Here is a 23039-nt window from a genome sequence, read left to right as displayed (position 1 = left end):
ATGTTAGTGCTCATTGCAACACTGCTGACTACAGCCAAAAGGTAGAGAAGAATTCATCAATAGGTGAATGGATAAACATACTGTGCCATATCTTTACAATGGAATATTATTCAGCCATAAAATGCATTAAGTATTGATATATGCTACAACATCGATGGCCTTCAAAAGCATTATGCTAAATGAAAGAATCTAAACACAAAATGGTATATATTATGTCATTCTATTTATATGAAATATTAAAAATACATAAAGCAAAAGAGACAGAACGTGGATGGATGACTGCTTGGGCTTGAAGAGGCATGAAACAGAGAATGACTGCTGAGTGGTTATGGTGATTTGGGGAGGTGATGAAAATGTTTTGAAACATGATATAGGTGGTTTGTACCATATACTGAATGTACTAAATGCCACTGAAGTCTACACTTTGAAATGGTTATTAGTGTAAATATATATTTATACACTGATATTAATATAAATCAATATCAATAAAAACAATCAAACCAATATATTTGTCTTCCAAAATTAACTAGACAATTTGTAACCAAATACACTCTTCAGAATTGCTATGAGTGATAAAAAGTAACTTATTCTTAGGGGTGGTCATAGTGAACTCACAGTTTTAAAATAAGTAGGCTTCTATTTAGTTATACTGACAAAAGCCTTTCTTAGCTTGCTTTTACCTGCATGCATTTTTATTTAACTCTGACTATCCACAACAATCTTCCCTAACATAATCCCACTGCTTCATCCTTGAAGAAATAGAAAAGTTATTTTCAGTGAATTTTTCCCACCAGAGCCCATTTGCTTCATTGAGACAGAAATGTTAGAAAATAAATCATTTATGTGTAGACTATCTACATTAGCTAAATTGAATCCATTCTGAGATGTTTTTTGATTTGTGTTTTTGAAGCTAAAAGATATTTCTTTCTAATTATTTCCATGTCTTCTCTCTCTCTCTCTCTCTCTCTGCCCATACACACACACACACACACACACACACACACACACACACACACCACATTTACCTTTATTCCATTCTACTGATTAACATTAGTTTGGTGTAGTGAAAATGTAATCTATATTCAAAATCAGAAATGGCTCACAAATTTCAATTATAGCCTAAAATGTTTTAGAACATTTAGAATGAAAGTCAAACATTATAAAGACCTAGAGAAAAAGGTTTTACTATTGTAATATTACTGCATTCATTTATGAATGAGATATAACGGTCTTCTGAGAAGTGGAAAAGAAAAGGTATCCAATATATGTTAGAATTACAAAGGTTAGAGAAGGTAAGGTTAATTTCTAGCATTCAATAGGATTAATGCTGTAACAGATAATGTTGATTAGGAAATATATAGCTGGTAATTTAGATACGAATAAAATTTATATGGGTTTCTAAAAGTATGCGCAAAATGATAGACATTGGCTTAGTATTATCATTCCATTTAAAATAAATGGTATAGACAATGATGCCTGAATGGTTAGATTAAAATTATTGCCGAATATATGTCATTCCCCGAAGCTTCCTGTCTTTGGAACTTTAATGGCAGTGGTCACCCCGCTTATGCCAAACATCTGGCAGCTCCTTTGGAAACAACCTTTGCCTTTGAATCACAGTTCCAGATCTCGGACAAGAATTTAATTTTATCACTGCATTAACAAGAGAAAGCATCCAGCACCTGCCTTCCTGCTGATGTGGAGACAATAGATTCTGCCATTTTAACCTCTAAGTTACACGACGACCATGCCCTTTTTCAAATTATCTTTTAGGGGGGAAATGCCACAAAAGCTTGACTTCAGCAAAGTGCTGCTGTCAGAATTTTATTCACACTAAATGGCCTCAGCATGTCACTGCTTTCCTGTGGGAACTGCAATGGCTCCCTGTCAAATACCGAATTGATTTTAAAATTGCTTGATGGCTTCCGAGGAAAAGCAGTTGGGAGCGGTGTATTTATCCCAGTCAGTGTCAGTGCACAAGCCAGGGTCTCTTCCAGCGGTTGTGAAACATGTTTATGCCGCGTGCCCAGCACAGGAGACGTCAAGCCTCAGGCCCCACACTTAAACTCCTCCGTATGCTGATCACAGTACTGCCGTCAGACATGCACTTGGAATATCAGGTGTATGTGCAAGTGAACATGTTTGGAATGTTTACGTTCATACGTAAGGCACATCGATATTAAAAAATCATTTTAACAGGTGACCTTTTGTACGGAGATTGTACAAGGATAGAACCGCACTATATATGCAGTATAGGATTAGGGGAAAAAAAATAAATGTTTTCAAACACAGCTAGGCACTTTTACATTTTGAACTCAGGAAAGGGCACAAAGAATAAATCAACAAGGCTTGTGAATTCTCCAAAGATTCAGTAAATTGGAAGACAATTAATCTTTATTTTCATTATGCCTATGAACGTGCCTTTGTTCAAAACTCAAAGAATGAAATAAAAAACCCTCACAGAATGAAAAATTGCACCCGGTGTGATCCAGAGCACACATAAGCACAATATAGTGAATCATTAAGCTTGTTTGTCTATGTCTATTTTTGAAGGAACATAAGTGGATTGTTTTTGTAAGAGAAAAAAAGTAATTATTAGGAATTTTAAGAAACCAGGAATATAGGAAAAGACAAAAGAAAGTTTTAAAATATCAAGTCAATTTCCACCATGCAAAACTACCATCTTTTAACACAGCCAACCTCATCCTTCCTAAGGGGGATAGCAAATGGCACAGGTGTGTGTGTGTGTGTGTGTGTGTGTGTGTGTGTGAGAGAGAGAGAGAGAGAGAGAGACAGAGACAGAGACAGAGAGAGAGAGACAGAGACAGAGAGAGAAATATCAGGGAATACATAGTCACCTGGAACATCACAGAAGAACAAAAGGGACATTGTCCCTATGCCCTATGGTACATGGAGCACAGGATGTGACGCAGAGGAAAATAGAAGGACATTATTTAGGGCTAAAAGAAAGAAGTGATATTCACAGGGAGTAGCTAAGTGCAATGAGAAAAGGATATAACTCACCTGGAGAGAGAGAAAGAAAGAAAGAGAATTCTGCAAATGGGAGACTGCCAGTGTGAAAGCAACCAGGGGTGATTTTGGAGCATCAGAGAGGCACTGGGGGTGGGGCCCCATTGATGTATTGCCTAACAACACCGACGCACGAATTCATCCAACGATGACAGCCCAGAGAAGCTGAAGCTTCTGTCATGACTGAGAAGGATGATTTAGGAGGCATGCTGGGATCAATGTGATGACGTCTCGGGGAGAATGTATGGGTGGAATCAATTTTAACTTTACTAATTCTCTCCTTCCCCTGTGCTATTTTTGGATAGTTAAAATAAAGAGGAAGGCCGCGTGTTAAAACCAGAAACAGTTGTGACAGGGACCAGTCGGCTCAGGTGGGCTTCCCTGAGGGGTCCCTGTAGCGGAGTCCTGGCCAGAGAAAAGCCCATTTATCCAAGGACCTGAGAGCCTATGCATCTTTTCTATAGGATTCCTGGGACAACATTTATCAAAACACCTGACTCTGAATGCCTTAACACCTTGTTGTTTACTGTCTTGAGTCCGGCAGTGGTGACATCAACAAGAGTACTTACACTTCCCTGTACTTGTTTAAATACTAAAAGAATGCAATAAGATGTTTTCTGATGTTTCACTGCTGGCAGTTTTTTAACCTCACCCGTCCCTCTTCCCTTCCACCCCACATCTGAACAAGCCGATAGAAACCGTGGGTCCTTCCTCCTTAAGCGTAGGCAGGAAATTCAATCAGAAAGTCCCTGCTTATGTGTGGAAACTCTTATCCTGACCGTCACCCCTAACCAGAATGAAACCCCAGCCAGTGTTCTTTCTTGCTCTCAAGTCATTTCATACCTGCTTTGGAGGCCTGCCCTGTTTTCTCCAAATACCTTAATTATGCACCGAATAACCCTTTAATACATGCTTGGGGTGTGTGTGTGGGAGGGGGAGGGCATCATCAGTCTTGACACCCAAACCAAATTATGCCGCAGGGTTCATTTGTTTTTGCAGAGTGAAAATAACAAACACAATCACAAAAAATCCCTTAATTTTTTTTGGATAGAAAATTGATTTGGATAGAAAAATGATTATGGATAGAAAGCAATATATGTATTTTCAACACTAAAAGGACCCTAATTTCTACCTCCAAAACTATAGTGGCTTCAATATTGATCTTGGATAACACTTCAAAACAAGATGTTTTGTCACAACTTATCAAATAACAGTCTGTTAAGGGTGAATGTTTGCATGGCTTTGGTAATGGGCAGGGGGAACACTTGACTGAGCTAAAAAACAGAGCAAAACAAAACATTAACAATCCTACATTCTAAACAGAGCTGCAAATAGTTAAAATTTCCTCCAAGGGTTATTAACTGTCAGGCCAATTAACTCTCCTACCCTGTCTACCATAACTTCATCCAGATGTCCAAAATGGAATCCACTATGGAGTCCTTTCTTGGACCCATGCATATGAGCAGTTACTTCACAGAGGGGAGTGACTGGACAAATACACAGTCAGAATTAGAAGCATACATTTTGGAAAAGTTGAGAATATTGTAACTTTTTCATCCTGTTCACCTGTGGACTGGAAGTAGAATGTTCCAACCAGCCAAGTTCAAATAGAATCATGAGCAGATTTTGAGGTGCTTTCAAGGGAGTTATTGTCTACTCGTTGCCAGCAAGATGTCTGTTTAGGCTTTGGACTGATGTCCTCTGTACCTTCCGGGTAGGACAAGGGACATTGAAGAGAGAACATTATACCAATGCCAAGAAATTTCATATAATTTTTGTGGGAATATTATTTTTTGCTTTTTCTATCAAAATCTTGAGTTGGTCACCTGCAAATGAAGACACTGAACAACATGGACAAACATGATGAGTCTGGACATGATGCAGTGTCTAAGTCATTTATGATGCAGAATGCAGTCTTGTTAATGAATCTTTCCCTGTGGACTCCGTGAGTGAAACAGGAATTGGTAGATTCTGTTTCTAATTTTTAAAAATTTTTAAGTTTATTTATTTATCTTGAGAGAGACAGAGAGTGTGTGAACGAGTGGAGGAAGGGAAGAGAGAGAGAGAATCCCAAGCAGGCCTTGCACCAGCAGCACAAGGCCCAACGCAGGGCTCAAACCCACAAACTGTGAGATCATGACCTGAGCTGAAACCGAGAGTGGGACGCTTAACCAAGTCACCAGGTGCCCCTATATTGTTTTTGTTTAAAATTTTTTTAATTCTTATTTTTGCGAGAGAGACAGACAGAGTGTGAGCAGGGGAGGGGCAGAGAGACAGGGAGACACAGAATCCAAAGCAGGCTCCAGGCTCTGAGCTGTCAGCACAGAGCCCAATGCGGGGCTCGAATTCAAGAACTGTGAGATCATGACCTGAGCTGAAGTCGGATGCTTAACCGACTGAGCCACCCAGAAAATATTCTGTTTTTTAAAAATCTCTTTAACTTATGGCACACATCACTGCATATTTATGGTAAACTATATGCTCTTTAGTGTGAATTTTGCTATTAGACATATTTACACTTAAATCCCATCTCTCATACTTTATTTCACTAAGCAGGAAATAATGAACATTTTGTTTCAATTATTATAATTAAAATATTTTGTTAAATAAATATTATAACAGGAAATTTTAAAATATATGTATTTAAAATCATATTACAGGATCCTGGACCTACTGAAATGCCCTGATAAGGAAAGAAACCAGTATTTAATAGTTGCTTATTCTTAGCTAGGTCATATGTATTTTTTGAGCCTTAATTTCCTTTTGTGTAACATGATGATCTTGCACTAAATCAGTAGAGTTTGGGGAAACTACATAGCATAGTGTTTAAAACCACAGTCTCAGGAATCAACTTGCTTGGTTTTGAAGTCTGATTCTTCCTTTTAATAACTGTGTGAAATTGGGTAAGTTATTTAAACTCTCTGTCACATTTATGACAGGGATACTTGAGTATTAAGTGCTAAATGCCTATGAGTTCACCTGGAATGAATGAAAGTATATCCCTTTCTATATTATTATCATGAATCATTGAATATAAATAATTAAACATGAGCAATTAATAATTAGACTTAAATTTTAAAAGAAATTTCCTGATGGGTCACTTATCAGATAAAATATTTACAAAATAGTTCATTTCAGCATATAGCATAGGAAATGACCTAATCTAGAACATAAGCTTATTTATTCAACTGACAAATTTTTTTTTAAATGATACAAAAAAAATCAACGTGATACACCACATTAATAAAGGAGAGGATAAGAACCATATGATCCTCTCAATAGATGCAAAAAAAAAGTATTTGATGAAATATAGCATCCTTTCTTGTTAAAAACCCTCAAGAAAGTAGGAATAGAAGGAACATACCTAAACATCATAAAGACCATATACAAAAGACCCCAGCTAATATCATCCTCATTGGGGAATAATTGGGAAACTTTCTACTGAGGTCAGGAGCACGACAGGGATGTTCACTGTCACCACTGTTGTTCAACATTGTACTGGGAGTCCTAGCCTCAGCAATCAGACAACAAAAAGAAATTAAAGGCATCCAAATCAGCAAGGAAGAATTAAAACTTTCACTCTCCACAGATGGCATGATACTCTACACGGAATACCTGAAGCCTCCCCCCTCCCCCAAATTGCTAGAACTATTACAAGAATTCAGCAAATTCGCAGGATAAAAAATCAACATAGAGAAATCTGTTACATTTCTATACATCCATACTGAAGCAGTAGAAAGAGAAATCAAGGACTTGAATTGATCCTATTTATAATTGCACCAAAAACCATAAGATACCTATGAATAACCTAACCAGAGGTAAAAGATCTGTACATTGAAAATTATAGAACACTTATGAAAGAAATTGAAGAAGACACAAAGAAATGAAAAAAACATCCCATGTTCATGGATTGGAAGAACAAATGTTGTTAAAATATCAATACTACCAAAAGCAACCTACACATTCAATGCAATCCTTATCAAAATAGCCCCAGCATTCTTCACAGAGCTAGAACAAACAATTCTAAAATTTTGTATGGAAACAGTAAAGACCCCAAATAGCCAAAGTCATGTTGAAAAAGAAAACCAAAGTGGGAGGGATCACAATTCCAGGCTTCAAGCTATATTACAGAACAATAATCATCAAGAAAGTATGACACTGCCACAAAAGCAGACACACAGATCGATGGAACAGAATAGACAACCAAGAAATGGATCCACAACTATATGATCAACTGATCTTCAACAAAACAAAAAGGATATCCAGCGGAAAGAACACAGTCTCTTGAACAAATGGTGTTGGGGAAACTGGACAGCAACATGCAGAAGAATGAGACTGGACCACTTTTTTACACCATACACAAAAATAAATTCAAAATGATTGAAAGATCTAAGTTTGAGACAGGAAGTCATCAAAATCCTAGAAGACAACACAGGCAGCAACCTCTTTGCCCTTGGCTGGAGCACCTTCTTACTAGATACATTGCTGAAATCAAGGGAATCAAAAGCAAAAATGAACTCTTGGGACTTCATCAAGATAAAAGCTTCTGCACAGCAAAGGACACAATCAACAAAACTAAAAGGCAACCTAAGGAATGGGAGCAGATATTTGCAAATAGCATATCAGATAAAGGGCTAGTATCAAAAATCTATAAATAATGTATCAAACTCAACACCCCAAAATGAAATAATCTAGTTGAGAAATGGGAAGAAGATATGAACAGACACTTCTCCAAAGAAGACATACAAATATGATTATACAAACAGGCATACAAATAACTAACAGACCCAGGACAAAATGTTCAACACCACTCATCACCATGCAAATACAAATCAAAACCACAATGAGATACCACCTCACACTTGTCAGAATGGCTAAAATATTTATAGATAAACATTTTATCATAGATAAGTATTAAATACAGGCAAAGATATGAAGAGGAACTCTCTTACACTGTTGGTGCGAATGCAAACTGATGCAGTGACTCTGGAAAACAGTGTGGAGGTTACTCAGAAACTACCCTACAACCCAGCAATTGCACTGCTAGGTATTTATACAAAGGATACAAAAATACAGATTCAAATGTTTATGCACCCCAACGTTTATGGCAGCACTATCAACAATAGCCAAATTATGGAAAGACTCCAAATGTTCATGTCCATCGACTGGTGAATGGATAAAGAAGGATAAAGAATGTATACACACACACACACACACACACACACACACACACACACACACTGGAATATTAGTCCTTAAAAAGAATGAAATCTTGCCATTTGCAACGACGTGGATGGAACTAGAGTATATTGTGCTAAGCAAAATAAGTCAGAGAAAGACAAATAATGTATGATCTTGCTCATATGTGGAATTTAATAAACAAAACAGATGAACATAGGGGAAGGGAAGGAAAAATAAGATAAAAACAGAGAGGGAGGCAAACCATAAGAGACTCTTAAATACAGGGAAGAGACTAAGGGTTGCTGAAGGGGAGATTGAAGGGATGGGCTAGATGGGTGATGGGCACTAAGGAGGGCACTTGTTGGGATGAGCATAGGGTATTATATGTAAGTGATGAATCACTGAATTCTACTGCTAAAACCAACACTATACTGTATGTTAACTAACTTGAATTTAAATAAAATCTTGGAAAGGAAAAAAATAAAACAATAAAGTGATACAAATCACTGCAGTTACAAAATTGTTACCAACATCTTTTTAACTTTTTAGTATTTTTCCTTAATAAATGGGTTGTATCCTGCAAAACTATCCATTTGGTGAAGTTGATTTCCGTACATTTTTTAGAAGATAAGAATATATTTTTCTATTTAACCACAGGAAATTGAGGAAGCAGATGAAACTTGAAATTGAATTTTATGAGAGATAAAGGGAACAATTACAGTAAAATCACTTTAAGGTGGTTCCATAAGGCGCTCCCTCAAAAAGCATTAACAGGAAAATCTTCTTAGGAGAACTATGAAAAAAATATATTGACAAGTAATGGATGAAAAATATTTTGTAGTCAAAAACCCCTTAAGAAAGTTTTTTTATATTCGTATTTCTTAGTGTGAGTTTTAATGGTATCGATGTGTTACATTTCTTTTCCTACTGATGACTGAGAGAACTGCTATTTTTAGGTTATTTACAAGTGCAATACTATACATTTTCGCTTCTGTTGCCATCTTAAATTCTGGCTTTCAGTGTTCACTCTAGGCTACATGGGACTCTCCCGTGTTTTAACATGCATAGTGTTCCGATAGAACATTTTTGACGCATATCCAAAGTAAAAATGTGTGTACATAATCAAGTTTGCATTAAAAAAATGTGGCGATATGTAACAGAAACTATACTTGGGGCATGCTTATGATTAATCAGTCCTCTTATGCAATCCTGACTTCACCCATTGATTTCAGAATCCAGCTTATGAAACTATTGTCTGACATATAATCATATCATGTAATGTACTGTTTATCGTATATACTCTGCTGTTTTTCTGTTACCTTAGTGAAGGGGTGCTAACCTGCTCTGACATGAGATACTCAAACAAGATCATTTTTCTCACATATGATGCTTCAGTGTGAATGCTCTATGTCTGTGGGAAATTCTCCTTCATTTGTTGATTAAGACTCAGGACCCTTCTAGGGCGCCTGAGTGGCTCAGTTGGTTGAGCCTCCAACTTCAGCTCAGGTCATATCTCGTGGTTCTTGAGTTCAAGGCCCGCATCAGGCTCACTGCTATCAGCGCTGAATCCACTTCAGATCCTCTGACCCCCCACTATGCTCCTCCCCTGCTTGTGCTCTCTCTCTCTCTCTCTCTCAAAAATAAACATTAAAAAAAAAAAAAAAGACTCAGGACCCATCTGCCTGGTTACTCCTTTCTCTCCCCGGGCTTACTCACTATTTGCAGGGTTGAGACCTGGGTGCCATGTCTAGGCTGCAGAAGGCAAAATGGAAGGATAGGTGTGAAGGTAGTATGCTGATGACATAAAAGTCCTCAGTCGGAAACGAACACTCCTGCCCACACTGTATTTCCTTGGCAAAAAGTCACACCTGCATGAAAGGGGGACTGGGAATGAAGGCTTTGATTTTTTGGCTTTGTCCATTTCGCAACAACTTTTATTTTTATGACAGATTCCTCAATTTTTATGACATGTATTTTTAGCTCAAATCATTGGATAACAATCGGCTTTCCTTACACACTGTGTTATGGAAAAAATATTTCGATATTAGCCTACATTGAAGGCATTCCTCCTCAATTTAAAAGGCACCCAACAAATAGGTTTGGTCTGCTGCATGAAAGGGAAAGTAAAATCAAACCTACACACAAAAAATCTATTGCACATACTGCCGTAACTACCCTCCATCGTTGAATTTATCACAGTTCAACTGCCAAGCCATTTTTATTTTGTCTACTCTTGTCTTAAATTTTAATTCTCCAAGTTATAACTAAAGACAATAGTAAGAAAATCAGAAGAAGTGTAGATGCAGAAGATGTGTCACTGTCCCGCACACATTATTTCAAGAACCTCCATTTTCAGACACAATGAGGGAATAATGCCCTTTTGAAGTGTATCAAATGATCTCCACATTTTTTTTTTATTTTTTTTTTTTTAAATTTTTTTTTTCAACATTTATTTATTTTTGGGACAGAGAGAGACAGAGCATGAACAGGGGAGGGGCAGAGAGAGAGGGAGACACAGAATCGGAAACAGGCTCCAGGCTCTGAGCCATCGGCCCAGAGCCCGACGCGGGGCTCGAACTCACGCGAGATCACGCGAGATCACGCGAGATCGTGACCTGGCTGAAGTCGGACGCTTAACCGACTGCGCCACCCAGGCGCCCCATAATGATCTCCACATTTAAAGGCAAGCATCTGTTAACAACATAAATAAAATGCAACTAAAAGCATAAAATATGTAGGCATATGGGAACAACTATAAAAAGCTTTTCTCTCGATTTCCAATAAATTGTCCATGGCTCAGCTGCAAACAGAGAGAGTCCACGCTAAGTCTGGAAATAAACACAGTTCATTATACATCGGAAAAATATTTGGAAATACACCAAATATAAGCATACCTGAAATATTTCTATCATTATTGTACCTGGTATAAAATGTTTAGTTTCAGTTATCATTTGTGTGTTGACTGTGGGAGGAGAGATTGGCGAACTCGTGTCCATCTTTATCATCGATATTTGTCTTGAATTAGCTTCATAACCCACACTGCATTATATCACTATCCTTCTCTTCCCACGATTTCCCTTTATGTATACAACAAGCAGCATCTCTGATCTCGAGCTAACTGGAAAGGTAAGTTCTTTCAAAAGTGACTGAAATGCAAAAGTTTGAAACTATCTCCTTGTAAAATAATGTGAATGCAGTTGCTAAGTTTCTGGCATTTGTCTTTTCTTTAGGCCTGGAGTTTAGAGGACAATCGTTTCCAATCGAAGTCCTAACTGTCCAATTTTCTAGTCCTATTGCCAAAATATTGATATTTTATGGGATGATATTTTATAAGTAATCACTTCAAATTGAAGTTCATGAAAAAAATCCCCCAGATTTTGGTCAATGTTTTTGTGCTTTATCAATTTCCAGTGTTCATTCTAGTATTTTAGATAATTTTCTATGTCTTCATGAAAATTTATTAAGAAGCCGGGAGAGATGGTCACAGAAATATGTAGAGAAGTATTAGATTAACCTTTCTTTTGGTTTAGTTCCCTATAAAAAAAAAGATCTGGAGATGGTGTGTACAGGAAGTTTATTGGGAGGTTCCATTGTAATGAGGGACTGTGGAGAAGGAAAGGAAATAGGAGGGGAAAATTGTTGTGAGCCCCAGTAGATACAGCAAAGACTTCAGATGATCTACAGATCTTTTAGAACTGGTATAGCTCTTCACAATTGTCCCACCTAAAGGCAAGTGGTGAGCTTTATGTGCTCTACCTTGACTGATCATTGGATATAGGCTATTATAAGAAGCAGGCACGAGCTTGAAGAAGGCTGAGAAAGTTCCCACAGAATGATTTGGCTAAGAGCCCTGACATGCCACTGCTTCTACCACCTAGAGAAACAAATGTCTCAGTCTTAAAGGACAAATCTTGACAGCCAAGCATGGCATCCATAACTATCATAAGTATGAAATCACTATAAACATGAAGGTCATCTGTCCCTGTCAGGACCACTTATATTGTCCCCGAGTGGTGAGTCCAAATTCTTGTGAAGTTTTCATATGGAAAAGTATAAACCACAGCTCACCATACACATGTTAAGTTATAAAACTATATACACATATATGCGTTTGTATCTAAATAAATAATTGTATGTAATGAATATCTGAAATAACAATTGTAACTATGCTTGAAATATGACTAGTTTTGTATATCCAACATATATATGAATATATGTTCATATGTGCATGCATGTATACTTGTGTATATATATGTATACATGTATGTGTGTATATGCTACATATATAGCATGCACACTGGGTAACTTACTATGTGCTAGTATGTCTCCATTAGTTCAGGTGGCAACCTAGAAATCCCATATTTTTTCTTAATATAACATAGATATTTAAATCTAACCTTTGAAATAAGAAACAAACAGGGGCGCCTGGGTGGATCGGTCGATTAAGCGTCTGACTTTGGTTCAGGTCATGATCTCACGGCTCATGAGTTTGAGTCCCACACCAGGATCTGTGCTGACAGCTTAGAGCCTGGAGCCTGCTTCGGATTCTGTCTCTCTCTCTCTCTCTCTCAATTTCTCTCTCTCTCTCTCTGTCTCTGTCTCTGTCTCTCCCCTGCTCATGCTCTGTCTCTCTCTTGTCTCTCTCAAAAATAAATAAACATCAAAAAACATTTACAAAGAAACAAACATAAGTGAGGTGTAATAATGATCACTTTATACTTAAAGGCACAGCACAAGGAATACAGTCAATGATACTATAATAGTGAATTTACTCCCTTTTTAACATTGAGTGCTATTCAGTTGTATACATAGGGTACATTTTGTTTATCCGTTCTTCCATCAATAGATACTTGAATTTCTCCCACCTCGTGGCTATGGCAAATAATGCTGCAATAATATGGGCGTACAGATATCTTTTTAATACTCTGGTTTCAATTCTTTTGAGGATGTACCCAGAAGTGAAATTGCTGGATCACATGGTTATTCTGTTTAATTTTTTGAGGAACTGCCATGCTATTTTCCATAACAGCTGCATCATTTTGAATTCCCATCAACAGTACAAAAAGATTCCAATTTCTCCACGTCTTTCCCGGTGCTTATTTCCTGTTTATTGGTAGTAAACATACTTGTGAATGTGAAGGGGTATCTCTTTGTAGTTTTGATTTGCATTGTCCAAATTATTAGTGATGTCTAGCCTCATTCATGTGCTTCTTGGCTACTTGTCTGTCTTCTTGGGAAAAATGGCTATGCAAGTCCTTTCTCCGTTTTTTTTTTTTTTTTTTTTACACCGTGTTGTTCTCTTGTGTACCCTGTTGACATGTAGGAGTTCATTATCTGTTCTGGATATTGATTATTTACACATTCATGATTTGTAAATAAGTCCTCCCATTTTGTGGGTTACCTTTTCACAAAAATTCCAATTTCAATATAGTCAATTTGTTTTTTCTTCTTGCTTGTGCTTTTAGTATCATATCTAGCAAAGCTTTGCCAAATAGAATGTCATGAGGCTTCCTCACTTAAAAAATAGTGCATGTTACTAGTACTCTGGGAAAACTGTCACGGGGATGCAGTTCTCCATCTGTTGTTTTACTTCCTTCGTCTTCCTGCTATGCCTTTTCTCAACAGGTGAGCCTGCATACCCCACGCTTGTATTGCTAAATTCCTTTGGACAATTTCACATAAACTGCACAATTACAATCACACCTCATCTTAGCAAGTAGTGATCTACACGGGTACAATGACACAAAGCAATTCCAACAAATGTGTTTATTCTCTGTATCCGATTTACTCTCCTGTCTTCACTGCAGATTTAATTTTGATATTTGAATGGCAGTAACGGTTACACTGCAGTTGGCCATCACAAGAGAGACAAGCTTTTCAAGCAAGTGAAACATTTATTTAGTGGGCTTCAAGGAAAAAAAAACTTTAATTCTTTAAAACATTGCCATCTATTTTATCTCTGGAAACACCGTGGTTTATTAACCTCTGATTGCCTCTCCACCTTTACAATAATTACATCCACTTTGCTGGTAGAGTTTAAGCGATACAACTTGACATCCTGTATTTAAGAATGCTATCGTCTCCATTGACAAAAGGAAGCCTGAGTTCACAATGGTGTCCCTGCTATCAGCTGTGGCTTGCGGAAACAAGCCATAGACTGACCTGAATGACAAAGTCAGAGTGCGTTTCCCCAGCAACATTCTCACAAGCTCAGTGAACAGAGGACTGTTTGGCTTGCTCAAGGAACGAAGTCATCTTGTGGGTTCCCTCACACAACAGACCCATCCCTGCATGTCTGCGTTCTGAGTTATTTGATCATTTTCCCCACACTCTGCCAAGGGAGTTCTTATATTTGTACTCATTTAAGGTGAGCCATTCCAAGCTTCCAGGATCATCCTAGTAGTCTATTATGATTGGTGACTGGTCTTAGAGAAAGGAAGTAAAATCCTAAATGAAAAGAGACCCCTCTTACTCTCTGAGGGCTTTGTTGAGAGCCCTCAACAAATTGTCCTTTCTGCAGACTTAAATTCTCATTCCCTGTTATTCTATAGCCCTTGGTGTCCACTCACAAGCATGCTATGCAAGTCATTAATGATTGATATTAATGAATTACTAGAGTTGTTTTGGTGTGCATGCTACGGTGTACAGAGCTTCTTCAGTCATGCCAGCAGAGATTTGACCTCATCATTGGACTGTGGCCAAAAGAGGTGGTAGGGGTCCACTCTTGAGAGGAAAGTGTTGTCTTGCAAACCTTACATCTCAAAATGTCAAAATAGAAGTGATAGGGCCAATGAGCAAAACTTAGATTAGAATCAATACTGTTGGGGCACCTGGGTGTCTCAGTCCGCTAAGCGTCTGACTCTTGGTTTAGGCTCAGGTCATGATCTCACAGTTCGTGAGTTCGAGCACCATATCAGGCTCTCTGTTGTCAGCACAGAGCCTGGTTTGGATCCTCTGCCCCACCCCGCCTCTCTGTCCCTCCCCTGCATGCTCTCTCTTTCTTTCAAAAATAGACATTAAAAAAAAAAGGAATCAATACTGTTATGTATGAAACCACAATTTTCTCTGAGCCCTAGCTCTACTACTTAGTAGGCATGTGAACTGTGACCACATTGTAAGTCCTCTCCAGATCTCAGCTTTTGTATATGAACTGTGGAAATCATTTGAGAGAGATAGAGAGAACTTACTATACACACTCTATCAAAATCTACATACATATACTAGATATCTATGTACACATATATGCATATACATATATACATTTGACCTTTGACCAACACAGGCTTGAACTGTGTGGGCCCACTCACATGGAGCATGTTTTTCAATACAGTACAGTACTAAAAATAAGATTAATACAGTACGGGAAGTGATTTTCTCTTCCTTGATTTTCTGAATAACATTTTATTTTCTCTGGATTAGTATAGGAACAAAATATTTAATACATATAGCATACAAACATGTAGACAGTGTTATCAGTTAGGGTTCCAGTCAAAAGTAGACTATTAGTTGTAAAGTGTGGGGGGAGTCGCAATTTATATGTGGATTTTTATCTGCACAGTGTATGGGGCCCCCTAACTCCTATATTGCTCAAGGGTTAGAGAGAGATGGACGAGATTGAGAATCATTCATTATTGGGATTTTAGGTTTGCAATGTGAGAGTTAATGAAATAAATGACAAACTAACATAGAATGTGCCCCAAAGTTTTGCGAGGAAAACAAAAGATGATGATGATGATGATTAATTTCACCTCTTGAAGAAAAAGTTAGGGGAGTGGGCACAAGGACTATTTTTAAGTAATCAAAAGGGTACTCTTGTAAGAGCTATTGGAAGTATAGAATAAAATCCCAGATGAGAGAATTAAAGCTGATGGATACAAATTATGATGTGGAAAATTCTGTATCAAAGTGATAATATTCTTGAGACTATAGAAAAAAATGCACTAAAACTCGTCTAAGCAATTAACTTTTGATTATGAGATCCTAGCATTTTATCAAGCCCCATTATAAGTTATAATTAAGTCATGCTATATTTAATGGACTATTCCGGAACAAGAAATATTAATATACATAATATGCATTTCTTTATTAAAGTGATTTGCACCATAATATTTATCACACTTTCATTTAGAAAAAATAAATAATCACTGACAAATTCAAAACAGCCTAGAGGTATGGATTCATTTATAAAAATAAATACAAAATGTGACACTATTTTCTCACACCCAGTATGGCTGAAAGTCATGGCTAAGATGTATTGATGTTTTCTCCATTTTGCCTTTTATTTATTGCAGATTTATTTTTCTACTATTAATCAATGTTAAAGTAACTTAAATAAACTAAAGCGACATTGTTTATTCTGTTCTGTTTTTATGAGATGTGGCTTTGGTACACATAATAGTGATTAAAGTTTTACACAAAATACCATTTATAAAATGCCAAGAAAAAATGAAAACTTTAAATATTTATTTCAAATTTCTAAATGAATTTGTACCCAGGAAGTTTTCATCCATTTGAATCCTGTTATTTTACTACCAGTTAGTAAATATATTAAATTAATATTGGCGAATAAAATTTTCATGCATTTTTACCACATACCTATCTACAAGTAGCCTGAAGCATACTGGCTACAGAATTACTAGAAACCTAAAACAATTATCTCTCATTCAAAATATTTCTACCTCTCTTGATTTTATTTGTGATAACTTCGTTTTTTAAAATAATGCCTTGGGGCGCCTAGCTGGCTCAATCAGTTAAACCTCCAACTTCAGCTCAGGTCATGATCTCACCGTTTGTGAGTTCGAGCCCGTGTCAGGATCTGTGCTGATGGCTCAGAGCCTGAAGCCTGGTTTGGACTCTGTCCCTCCCTTACTCCTGCTCTGTCTCTGTTTCTCTCTCAAAACTAATAATCATTAAAAAATAAAATAAAATAAAATAAAATAAAATAAAATAAAATAATGCCTTAAACAATTTCCAGAGGGATGGGCGAGACGTGACAACACTGAAAATGAAAATGTTACCTGATGTGAGAGGTTAATTTTATGTGTCAATTGGGTCAGGCCATGGTACCCAGATATGTGGTCAAACATCATTCTAGAAATTTCTATGTCGATTTTTTTTAAAGATAAGATTAACATTTAAATCAGTAGACTTCAAGTGAAGTGGATTATCATCCATCAATCAGTTGAAGACCCGAGTACAATAAAGACTGATGTCCTGAGCAGGAGGGAAGTGTCCCAACAAACTGCCTTCAAATGATTGGCAACATCAACTCTAAGTGTTCAGCCTGTTGGCCTATCCTGCAGAATTCGAACTGATGGATATCCACTCACGGCCCTGTGTGCAGTATGATAACTTCACTCTCTTCCATCCCCGGCAGCTTCAATCCACAGACTCTCTTGGTTTTTTTGCATTCTGTAAGAAAAACGGGCTAGTCCTCAGGCAGGGTGAAATGACTTCAAGGTACCAGACGGGGAAAGGACCTGAGGCTCTGAACTCTTCCTTCGTAGATATTTGCCTTATCTTTCTGCACAATTTCAGCTCAGTTCCAGGGACAACTTTGGCCACCATTCCTAAGCCTTTGCGAGTTTTCTTCTTCAATGAGGTAGCATCTTGACCTTCCCCACTATGAATTTAGGGTTCCACTTACTTGCATCTGCCAGGTCAGCTGGGACTATTCCACTGCCTTCTGGCTTTTGAGATTTTATTGTTTTCATCATTCATTTATTTACTTTTAATTTTTTTAATGTTTATTTATTTTTGAGAAAGAGACAGAGTGTGAGCAGGGGAGGGGAGGAGGGACAGGGAGACCCAGAATCTGAAGCTGGCTTCAGGCTCAGAGCCTGACGCAGGGCTCGAGCTCACGAATGGTGAGATCATGACCTGAGCTGAAGTCGGACGCTTCACCGACTGAGCCACCCAGGGGCCCCATATTTTTCTTCATTTATATTTTTCATCTTTTTGTGTGTGGAGTCATCTCCTTAACAAGCCCACTGTTGTCATTTTAGGGGGGTTTTCTGAGGCAAAGGAAGTAATCCATATGTTCAATCCAGTGATCTATGTGAAATGATCACAGGCTCTTGAAAATAGCATTTTTATAGTGTTGCCTATCTATAATTTGTTTATATCCTTCAGGTGCTCGATACTAAAATAGGAAAACACAAAAGGGCCATGATGAATATGGACAGAAAAGTCAAATACTACTAGTAAGTGACATTTCACATACATACAACCTGGATGATATTACAGTGCTTGAAGAAGAGGTTTCTTTCAAAACTATTTGCTCTTGTCATAGTCTATTAGCCACACATATGAAAATGATAATGTAAATTTCACCTTTGTCTCAATTGAAGAATACTATCAAAGCCAGGAAAATAAAATAACAGAACAAAGTGCAAAGTATTTATGGTGCGCTAGACCATCTGGTACTTTCAATTATTATCAACTTTCTCTTCCCAGAAAGAGAAGCTTGAATAAACTTTTCAAAGAGGCACTGGAACCGGTCCCCTAAACATATACTCAGTAAACAACCCTAAGTTTGTAAGGATGTAATTGACTAGTAGGTCTCTAATATACTGAAATGGACTTGCCTTGTTTTAAGCTAGTATTTTAGAAGTTCTTTTCTCAAACCATGTTTTTATGGGAGGAAGCATAAAAGTTGAATCTTCAAGAGGCAAAATATGCTTTCGGTACGTAATGCTTTAACTTGAGAGAGTAAGGACGTGTAAGTCAATGAAAATTTTATCACGTGGCAGTATTTTACCCTGCTGAATAATATGAAACTTCACTTACAAATAATGAACTCCATGACTTAAACGTATACAAAATTTTACCAATATATAAACATTTCTTTTAGCTTTTCATTTGCTTACCATATGGGATGCAATCAAGTAGGTGTATAGAGGAAACAGTGTTAGCAATTATGTGGTAATTTTCTAGTAATTAGCAGAAAGACTTTTGTTGCTCTGAAGGTAGAAATACAATATGGGAGAAAACGGGATATAAATATGAAATAAAGATCTGCAAAATCAATATCAGCATCCTCGGTAAAAGAAACTAAGTGTACCAAAAATGCACTGTTATTTCACCATCTAATATCATAAATGAATACGTTGAAATGACCTCCGTTGCATGATCTACAGACACTGGGAATACTTTTTGTTTCTACTAATGGTAAACACGACCTCTGTTTATGTCATTGAGATAAGGTCACCCGACTTGGAATAAAAAGTAAAACTTCATGACTGTTTTTCCTTACACACATAACCAGATTCAGATTTCCTTATACACCTAACCAGATACACAAAATCAGATCGAGCTTAACTTGAAGAAGAGAAAAGTGTTCAAATGCGAACTCGAGAGGATGAGAACAAAACAATACAGCACAGAAAGAGAGAAGGAGAAATCTCTGGATTTCTTTTTTTTTTTAATTTTTAATTTTTTTTAAGAGAGAAAGAAAGGCAGAGTGTGAGCGGGGCAGGGGCAGAGAGAGAGGGAGACACAGAATCCGAAGCAGGCTCCAGTCTCCGAGCCATCAGCACAGAGCTGGACAAACTGTGAGATCACGACCTGAGTCGAAGTGGGACCCTTGGATTTCCTTAATTTACATGGCATAATATTGAAACTACGGGATATAAAACGTATAGAGAAAAGTTTAGTTCCTTACATGGATTTTAAAAATTAGAAATACATTTATTGGAGCAAATCCAAATCAAGTGTGAGCCACATGTATGCAATGTCATTTATCCCATTTTATCTAGTGTTTAAAAACACTAACGTATTGAACCCAAATCCCAAGTTATTTATTTATTTCAAAGAAGATTAATTTATTAATTTAGAATGAGACATGTATTCTGTTAATTCATGCTACTATCTCCTGGAAGAAGATCCTTGACAGAGACCAAATTAAAGACAAGAATGGTGTTAAATGACAGGAAAAAAATAGAACAAAAAAAAAAAATAAGACCACCAAAGAATATCTCTGTGAAACGATATATATATATTATTTCTGTACACTCAGGTCTAATTTTACGTTAAACTAGAAACAACAAGAAGCATGAAGAAACTATTTCCTTTATCGTTTCTCAGTGATTTCCTTCTTTCTCTACACAAAACCTACCAATCTTTTTAAACACACTGTTATTTCGATGAGGTTCCAATTTGAAGGGAATATTATGTGAACTTAAATGCTCAGCTTTAGTAGTCCTTTTGAGCCATAACCACAAAACGGAATATTGATAACAATTTCTCCAAATGCTAAATTCTGCAGATGACCAATCCCATTTCTCAAATGATGATTTCTCTTTGCAACATTTCAGGGGAAAAAACATTCCGTTTGGAGTATGTTACCATCTATTCACAGGCTATCAGAAGGTATCATTTTCTCAGCACTGGTTGATTTTCTAACGACCTTAACAATATGAATGAATCACAAACAAACACAAAACACGTTACTTTCCTGGGAGAAAAGAAATGCCATCGTTTGCATTTTTTCAAAGCAAGAGAGAAAGTTGGATCTGACAGTAGGTAGGAAATAAAGAACAAAGGAAAGCAGGAAGAAGAAAAGAGATTACACATGCTATGCCAATTAAAAGTATATTCTCTTCTTAGCCTATATGAGACCAAGCCTTTCAAGGCCTACCAAACCTTCTCACACCTAAAAGTTCATAAAAATAATAAGAAATAAAATAATGATGATGATAACAATAATAATAATAAATGATAATAAAAATAAATGATGAATAATAAAACTGTCAAATAAGAATAGGCCATGGAGGCACAGAACAACATTTGATAGAATGAACTGGTCTTTAAAGTCCACAATTCCAAATTCCTTTATTCAAAATTTGGGTGGCCATATATTTTGTCATCACCAGTTTTATCAAAATTAAACATTGTTTTATTAATAATTAATGGCAAGGCAATTTGACCTCCAGCTACAAGATTGAAGAAATGGCATATATTGCCATCTGCTATGGACCGAATGTGTGTCCTCACAGCATTCCTATGTTGAAATCGTAAACTCCAAGGTGATGGTATTAAGAGGTGGAGTGTTTAGGAGGTGAATAGACCATTGGTGGAGGCCTCATGATTGGCCCTTATAAAAAAGAACCTTGAGAGCTAGCTTGCCCCTTCTACAATGTGAGGTTACAGTAAGACGGCTGGCTAGGAGGAAGCAGGCCCTCACCAGACATTGGATCTTCCGGCACCTTGATCTTGAACTAGCCAAGTCTCTAGAGCTGAAACAAATAAATTTCTGTCATTTGTAAACCATGCCATCTATGATATTTTGTTATGGCAGCCTGAACAGACTAAGATACCAACATGTATTTCATTTTAATTGTTATATATTGGGCAGCTTAATAGCACCGATCTTTTGGCCCATTAATAGGATATGTCTCCTTCGATATAGATCATTGGGGCACCTGGCTGGCTCAATCGATTAAACGTCCACCTCTTGATTTTGGCTCAGGTCGTGACCTCACTCACGGTTTGTAGGTTCAAGCCTGCAACGGGCTCTGTGCTGATAACATGGAGCCTGCTTCAGATTCTTTCTCTCCCTCTCTCTCTGCCCCTCTCCTGCTCACTCTCTCTCTCGAAATAAATAAACTTCAGAAAAATTTTAAAAATACATAGGTCATCTTCAGTATTTCTCGGCACTATTTTTAGTTCTCAGCGTACAAGTGTTCATTTTTCTCAGAAGTTTTCCTAGGTATTTGATTTTTGATAATATTGTAAATTATTTTGTTTTAGTAACAATTCCTGTTTGTTCATGGATACTATATATAGAATATAGCTGATTGTGTGTATTAATCTTGTATTCTATAGCTTTACCAAACATTAGGTTCAGTAGCTTCTTTTTTTGTCAATTTCATAGGATTTTTCTACCTAACCTGTCAGGGCATGTACAAATATAGACAGTTTTATGATGACTGCCCCTATTTTAACTTTAATGCATAATCTGCTTGTAAAGAAGAAACCAAAAATTTCCAGAGGACAAGATGTCTGGAGGGATTTAAATGATAAGAAAGGGATTATGTTTAAGGAGATTAAGAATATTAATAGAAATGACTCTAACTCCCTCCAGTTATTACCCTAAAACTGAATGTGACATGTGTTTTAGGTTTGCTACCAGTAATAATATATAGCCTTTTATTTAAGGTGATGCGCAACAAAATAACTGACAAGAAGATCTGACTCCAGAAATAAACTCAAATGATGTTTGTCTGCATCCATCTGTGTGTTAGAATGAGGCTATTGTCATTTTTCTTCCAACATTTGAGATTATGCTTGTCTTACATACTTAGCTTTGTACAATACACCTTAGAGAGAGAAGATCATAGTTTGTTTCCAGAGAGTCAGAGGAATAGCAAACACTTGTATGTGACATATTATTGGAGAATGGTACCCACTTTATTTGCAGAAGACAAAACTTGATCTGAGGAGAAAATTGCACATGGTGGTTGACAATGGGATCTACGTATCTGAAGGGCCATTACATACAAAAATGTACCCCTATCCCACCCACCTGACTTAATGTGCCTTTAAGCAAGTCATGTGGTATTGGGTTTTATGAACTCTCTTGGCCTTCAAACTTTTAACATGATGGCATTTGTCGTATTATTGCCTTGTTACTGAGAAAGCCTAAATCCAAACTTCACATGTAAGTCCTGGTGACAATGTTTTGGCTCTCTTCTTCAAAATTAGAAGATAGATGATGATTCATCTTGGTGTTTCTTGAATTTGTATTTGGCGGAGTTAGAATTTTTCAAACTTTTCAGCATCTTGGCAAATAAATTTGAGATAAAGGACAATTACCGCAAGTTGGCCAT

Source organism: Herpailurus yagouaroundi, unplaced genomic scaffold (assembly GCF_014898765.1).
Source record: "Herpailurus yagouaroundi ecotype Mexico unplaced genomic scaffold, PumYag 142, whole genome shotgun sequence".
NCBI lineage: Eukaryota > Metazoa > Chordata > Mammalia > Carnivora > Felidae > Herpailurus > Herpailurus yagouaroundi.
This window is presented reverse-complemented; position numbering follows the sequence as displayed.